Raw genomic sequence first — 6291 nt, forward strand, 5'->3', positions numbered from 1 at the left:
CCAGCAAATCTGGGGTCTTGTGGGAACCCGTTTCCTGGCTTATAGACGGCAGTTATTCCCTGTGTCCACACATGGGGAAGGAGTGGGGAGCTCTCTGGAGTCTCTTATTAGGGCACCGACCCTAATGAGGCTCCGCCTCATGACCGCATCACCTTGGGAGTTAGATTCCAACACATGAATCTGGGGGCGGGGGGACAAATGCTCAGTCTGTGGCAGTAACACGTTCCCAGCTTCCCGGGGACTGGGGCGTGGACGTCTCCGGGGGCCATTCTGTCTAACACAGCAAGTCTGCAGGGAGGCAGCGCGGATGCTCTGAGAACCGCACACCTTACCATGCGTGCAGTGACAGGTTTGTACTCCGGAGCCAGCAACTCACCCTGTATCTCTGGATGTCAGGCTGGATTCTCTCCGGACGGGGCGGGGGGGGGGGTTCCCATGATGCAAGATCGTTTGGGCGGGTGGCTGTGCACTGAGCATTGTCTTGGTCTCATCGAGACCTACTGAGTCAGAAGCACCACGTTCCAGTCCGGGCTGTGACTCTGGAAGCTGCTTTTCAACCACCCTGTTGGGTTGTTTCACGCATACTAAGATCTGGTTGTCTCTCTTCTAGACAAAATGAGGTGTGGACAAGGTCCCGGGAAGCAGCAGACCCAGGCCGCCCCCTGCCCTCCACATTCGCCCCCCACCAGGCGTCATCGGGCACCCTGTCTCCCTGGTCCCACGCCCTCTGTGTGTTTGTCTCCCCAGCTAGACCGAGGGTTCCAGGAGAGGAAGGTCTAGGCCCACGTTGCCGGCCGCTGCAGTGCCTGTGGGTACTCGATGGAGCCCAAGCCCCTGGCCGCCCCCTGCGATGTTGGCCAGCCGGGGTGCCCGCGATGCCCCTCCACTGACCTGAAGGGATTTAGGAAACCAAAACTGACTGTGGTTTGCATTCAGAGCCTCCTGAAGTTTGGACTGCAAAGTAGAAGTCATTTTTTTCAAGCTGCACTTAAATGATCTTACCTGTTCTGCGTCTGTGCTCTTGGAATCCTGTCCCTGGGGACAGGAGGCGAGGTGACTGGCCTGGGCGGGGCACAAGAAGGGCACCGGCTCCCACCGCCCTCAAGCAGCTGAGCAGCTCTGGGCGAATCCCCACCCCTCTGCGTGCTTCCAAGATAAAGGTCTGGGGAGGGTCCCTTCTCACACTGTGATTCCACCTGGAACAGCTCCTTCCATAGGTGGCTGGGCCGACGGGATAATTTCTAGGCTAATTGAGCATCGCCCCCAATTCCACCCTCTCCGAGTTTTCTCGGAGGGGCTCTTGGTTATTCACGTAGGAGAACATGGTTTTAAATAGCACCTCAATTTGTTTCTTCACCCATCAAGCGGGTCTCTGTGGAGAGCGGGTGCCCAGGGGAGCCAGTCTACCTGCAAGAAGAGTCTGGAGCAGGGGACCGTCTTCCCCACCAGGGAGGAGACCTGCTTCCATCTCATTTCCATGTGGTGGTGCTTCTCATGCCACGACAATTAAAAAGATGGAGAAACCATTTGCATTTTTCCTGGGTGTTAATGACCTTTTAAACCAGTGTTCAATTGTCTGGTTTAAAACAGCAGGGCTCACGTTGCATGAATAATTCAACTGCCGCTGAGTTCTCTCACGCACAGGGCAAAAACCTCATTTCTGACCTAGTTCCTAAAGTTGAATCCATTCGTGTAATCTTTATGCACGCTTGGTTTTCGTTTTTTAAGGTATATCTTATTTTACTCGCATCCTGAGTAAACATAGTGCCAAGGTTTGGGGCCTTAAATTGATGAAGCAGAGACCTAATTTGTCTTACATCACCCGAAGCCTTAAATTTAATGAATTTTCTGTCTTAGGCACAGAGGCACCTACTGGTTGGCCGTGATCTGGCTCAAGTGAGCATCGTAGGGGCGTAGACAGAAGGAGGTGTGGAAGGCCTGGCGTTCGGGGTGGGCTCAGGGCGGTCAAAGGCACTGGGGCCACAGGCTGCTGTCAGGGCTGGGGGACCGGGTAGAGCGAAACGAGAGTGAGGCCACAGCTCCCCCCGGGGGCACCGCCTCCCTGCCAGGAGCCTTCAGTGGAAGACAGAGGATTGTCTTAATGAGCATACGGCCGGAATGCTTCTATTCCAAGCAGCAGAACTCTCTGCTGCAGAATCATGGAAATGCAGGATCCCGGGCCTCACCCTGAATCTATTAAAACCGAATTTCTAGGCTGGGCCTTGGGGTTCCACATTGCCAATGTGCTCCCCAGCTGTTTTTTTTTTTTTTTTTTTTTTTTTCCTGCGGTACACGGGCCTCTCACTGTTGTGGCCTCTCCCGTTGCGGAGCACAGGCTCCGGACACGCAGGCTCAGCAGCCATGGCTCACAGGCCCAGCCGCTCCGCGGCATATGGGACCTTCCCGGACCGGGGCACGAACCCGCGTCCCCTGCATCAGCAGGCGGACTCTCTACCACTGTGCCACCAGGGAAGCCCATCCCCAGCTGTTCTTAATCGCTATTAGCGTCCTGTAGCTGCCATAACGAAGGACCACAGAGCTGGTAGTTTAGAACAAGAGAAATGTGTTGTCTCTCAGTTCTGGAGAACCCCTGTACTTGCAGGGCTCTGACGTCAAGATGCTTCCTCTGACACCTGCGTGGGAGGACCCTTCCTCACCTCTTCCGGCTTCCTGTGGGTGCAGAGGGTCCTCAGCGTTCCTTGGCTTGTGGACACATCCCTGCAATTTCTGCCTCTGTGGTCACATGGCCTTCTCCCTGTGTGTCTGTGTCTTCATGGCGTTTTTCCTCTGGACACCTTGTAGGTTGGATTAGGCTCACCCTGCTGCAGTGTGACCTCATCTTTACTAACTCCATCTGCAAGGACTCTGTTTCCCAGCGGGTCCCATTCACAGGTCCTCGGCGCTAGGGCTTCAACGTGGCTTTTGGGGACGCGGCTGGGTCAGCCGTAGCAGCACTGAAACGTGAGCATCTCCAGCGTCAGGTGAGCGCCATCATCATCCGTTTGCTGTTTGTAAGGGACCGGCAAGTGTGGAGTCATCCGTCCACACGCAGCAACTACTCAGCTGGTCCGGCACCCTCCGAGCCCCAGGTTTTCCCAGCTGAAAGGCAGTGTGATATGGGGGTGTTCTCGGGCCAGCGTGGACGATGGGCAGGGAGACCGTGATATGCGCCATGTGATTCACATGGGCTTCGGGGGCACATTTGGGGGCATGTCTGACCTAGCACGGACGTGGGGAGTGGGTAAGTGAGGGAAGAAGGTATTTTCAACAAAGATGCTTCTCCCTTGGAAAACTCCGTGTATAAATGTGTTCATCCTCTGTTGAAGTAACAGCTCAGCATAAAAGGAGCGACTGTGCTGGGATCTCTTATCCACTACACCCTTGGAAGTACCCCGTCATTTCCCAGAGGGACCTAATCATTCTCACAGGACAAGCCCCCAACACCCCAGGAGAGCACAGCCGGACCTTACATGATCAGTCATGGCATTTCTAGTCTTTCCAGATTGAACAGTTTGATCAGAGAGGAAAGCTTTCATCTGCAAGCACGGGGAACCCTAAGTTCTGGGGGCTGAAATCAGCCCTTTGCTGCCGAGAGGTCTGCTTCAGCCCTTGGCGATGTCAGGGCCGTGTCCCGTGGTTCCCTTGGCCTTTCCGTCACTTTCCACCCGTGATCTCAAGCGGATGCAGGGTCTGAGGCCGAGGCAGGGAAAGGAGGGGCTGGATGAAGCCTCCTGTCACATCCACCCCTCTCGACAGGAAGCCCCAAGCTCTCCCGGGTGCCCGGGGGTTTCTGCTCACATCTCAAGGACCAAACCATGTCACATGGGCACACTTAGCTGCAAGGGAAGCTGGGAAGGTGAACATTCGGGGTTTCTAGGCTTTTATAATAAAAGCGAGCAAGGGAGAAAGGGGTTGGAAACGCGTGTTGGGTCACCCAGCCTACAATGTCTGCCACGAATAGACCTTCCTCAACATTCTTCCTCAACGGTGAAACTGGGATAGAACCCAGGAGCTGGGGCTCTGAGTCCAGAGACCTGGCATCCACACACTGCACACCCGGGGGACCAGGCATGGCTGTCCAGGAGGCAGATAGCCATCCCCTCCCCGCTGTGTCCTGGCCACACGCCCACCTGAGGTTTAGGAACCCGCCTCCCGAAGCGGGTGCAGTGGCAGCAGGTCCACCCCTGAACTAGACCTCACCCAGGCCGAGGGTCAGGAGGGATGGGGGCTTCTCCAGTGGGCGGGATGCAGGCACGGCTGGGTCTGCCCCCACCTGAGCCTCCCAGCCCCTGAGTCCAGGCTGATGGGCGGCCATAGTTCCCTAGGGAAGGGGGGGCAGCCTCCCACCACGCAGTGACTGGAAGCCTGCCTGAGGGCTGACTGTGTCTCGTGCTATAGGCGTCGGCAGTGAACGGGCAGCCGGTGTGCAGTCAGGCCATGCAGAGCCGGTGAGCCGGGGCCCGCCACCCCAGTTCTGCTCACCAGGTGCAATCGCTCGAAACAAAGGGTGGTCCTGGCAGGGAAGGAAGCTCACCGAGGCAGCCCGGTGCCGTCTCTGCGCCAGGGCCTGGCCTTCCCACGGTCCTGGCTGGTGAGCACGCACGTCCCCACGTGGTGGGCGATGTCAGTGCCCCCCATTCCGTCAGGTGCCTTCTGGCTGTTCTGTGGGTCCCCCGTGCCCCCTACACGCTCCTTTCTAACACCCAGCACCGGGACACTTCTCTGGAGCCCCTGGCCTGCGAGCACCAAGGGCTGGGACACGTGGGAGCTGACTTTCCTCCCCCACCGGCAGGGACCCTCCCGGAACAGTCCGGTCTCCTTTGCTCTGCTTGGCACGCTCCAGGGCATCTGCCCCCTGGGGTCCGGCTGAGGCTCCCGGCGCTCACTCTGCCCGGCCTCCTCCCTCCCTTCTCTGCTTCCCCCTCCCTCTGGCCAGTCGTCGGTGGGGTCACTCCCTGACCACATCACCTGCGCACAACTCCTCGCCTTGGAATCTGCTTCTGGGGAATCCAACCTATCCCATTTCACAGATGAGGAAACTGAGGCTCAGGCTGGTGGAGTAAGTGGTGTCCGGCTCAAAGGGAAGGGGCTTCAACTTCCATCGGTAAAACTGAGATGCTGATGGCTCAGGTTGCTGGCAGCCCTTAAATTATTAGAAGTTACTCTGAATCTTCACATCCACGAGTCTACGAGCTCTCCCCAGTCTCTACCCAGGAGCCTCCTCAAACCAGACAATGGAATCCTCGTAACAGACTCTGCTTATAAATAAGCAAAATCAAGTGTGGTGACACAGTGCAGGCAAGAGCACCCAGTAGGGACAATCTTGATCTAATTTTCGCCAGCAGCTCAAGCCCTCTGTGCCCACAGTGATGTCACAGTCATAATGGCCGTCCCAGTGACATTGAGCATTTAGCTGTGCTGGACAACAGTATCATCTTACATAAAATGTTTAAGCCTCATGACCACTCTACTAGCGTTCCGGATTTATAGACAAGGAAGCTGTAAATTACTGGACTACGGTTACACAACCAGGGAGCAGAAGTCAGATTAGGTCCTTCTGGCTCCAGAGCTGTGGATCCCCATTCCTGTCTCTGTCACGCTTGAAGCCTGAACGTGGAACAAACTCCCCTGCACCAAAGAGGAGTACAGCTGCTTTGGCGTTCAGCCTCTGCTTTCCACATCGACACAGCCCTGTGTCCGGCCTGAAGCCACCTGAGATGCTACAGGCACGTGGCAGGGAGGACGGACTGGGGAAGGCCGGGCTGACAGCTGCTATAACAAAACGCCACAGGCCGGGTGGCTCAGACCAACAGAAGTTTATCTCTCACAGTCCTGGAGGCTGGAGGTCTGAGATCGGGGTGCCTCATGGTGGGGTTCTGGTGAGGACCCTCTTCGGGGCTTCCTTGGCCATCTTTTTGCTGTGTCCTCACATGGTGGGAGGGGTGAGGGATCCTCTGGGGTCCCTTCTATGGAAACACAGGTTCCATTCACGTGGGCTCAACCCTCATGACCTAGTCACCCCCCCCAATGCCAAGGCCCCACCACCTAATGCCATCGCCCTGGGGGTTAGGTCTCCGAACGAGAATACTGAGGGGGGGACACATCATCTCAGACCATAGTGGATGGGATCGGGGACTGGGGAGTGGGGTGGAAGAGAGGTGTGAAGAATGTCGTGACTTCAAGGGGGTGGGTTGGCAGGGTCGTGGGCAGGAACGGGACGAGGGCCTTGAGCAGAGGCACAGCGTGCTGGCCCTGGGCTGAGGAGCCGGCAGAGGACCACGGAGGAAGGAC

The sequence above is a fragment of the Orcinus orca genome, chromosome 9 (genome assembly GCF_937001465.1).
Source record: "Orcinus orca chromosome 9, mOrcOrc1.1, whole genome shotgun sequence".
NCBI lineage: Eukaryota > Metazoa > Chordata > Mammalia > Artiodactyla > Delphinidae > Orcinus > Orcinus orca.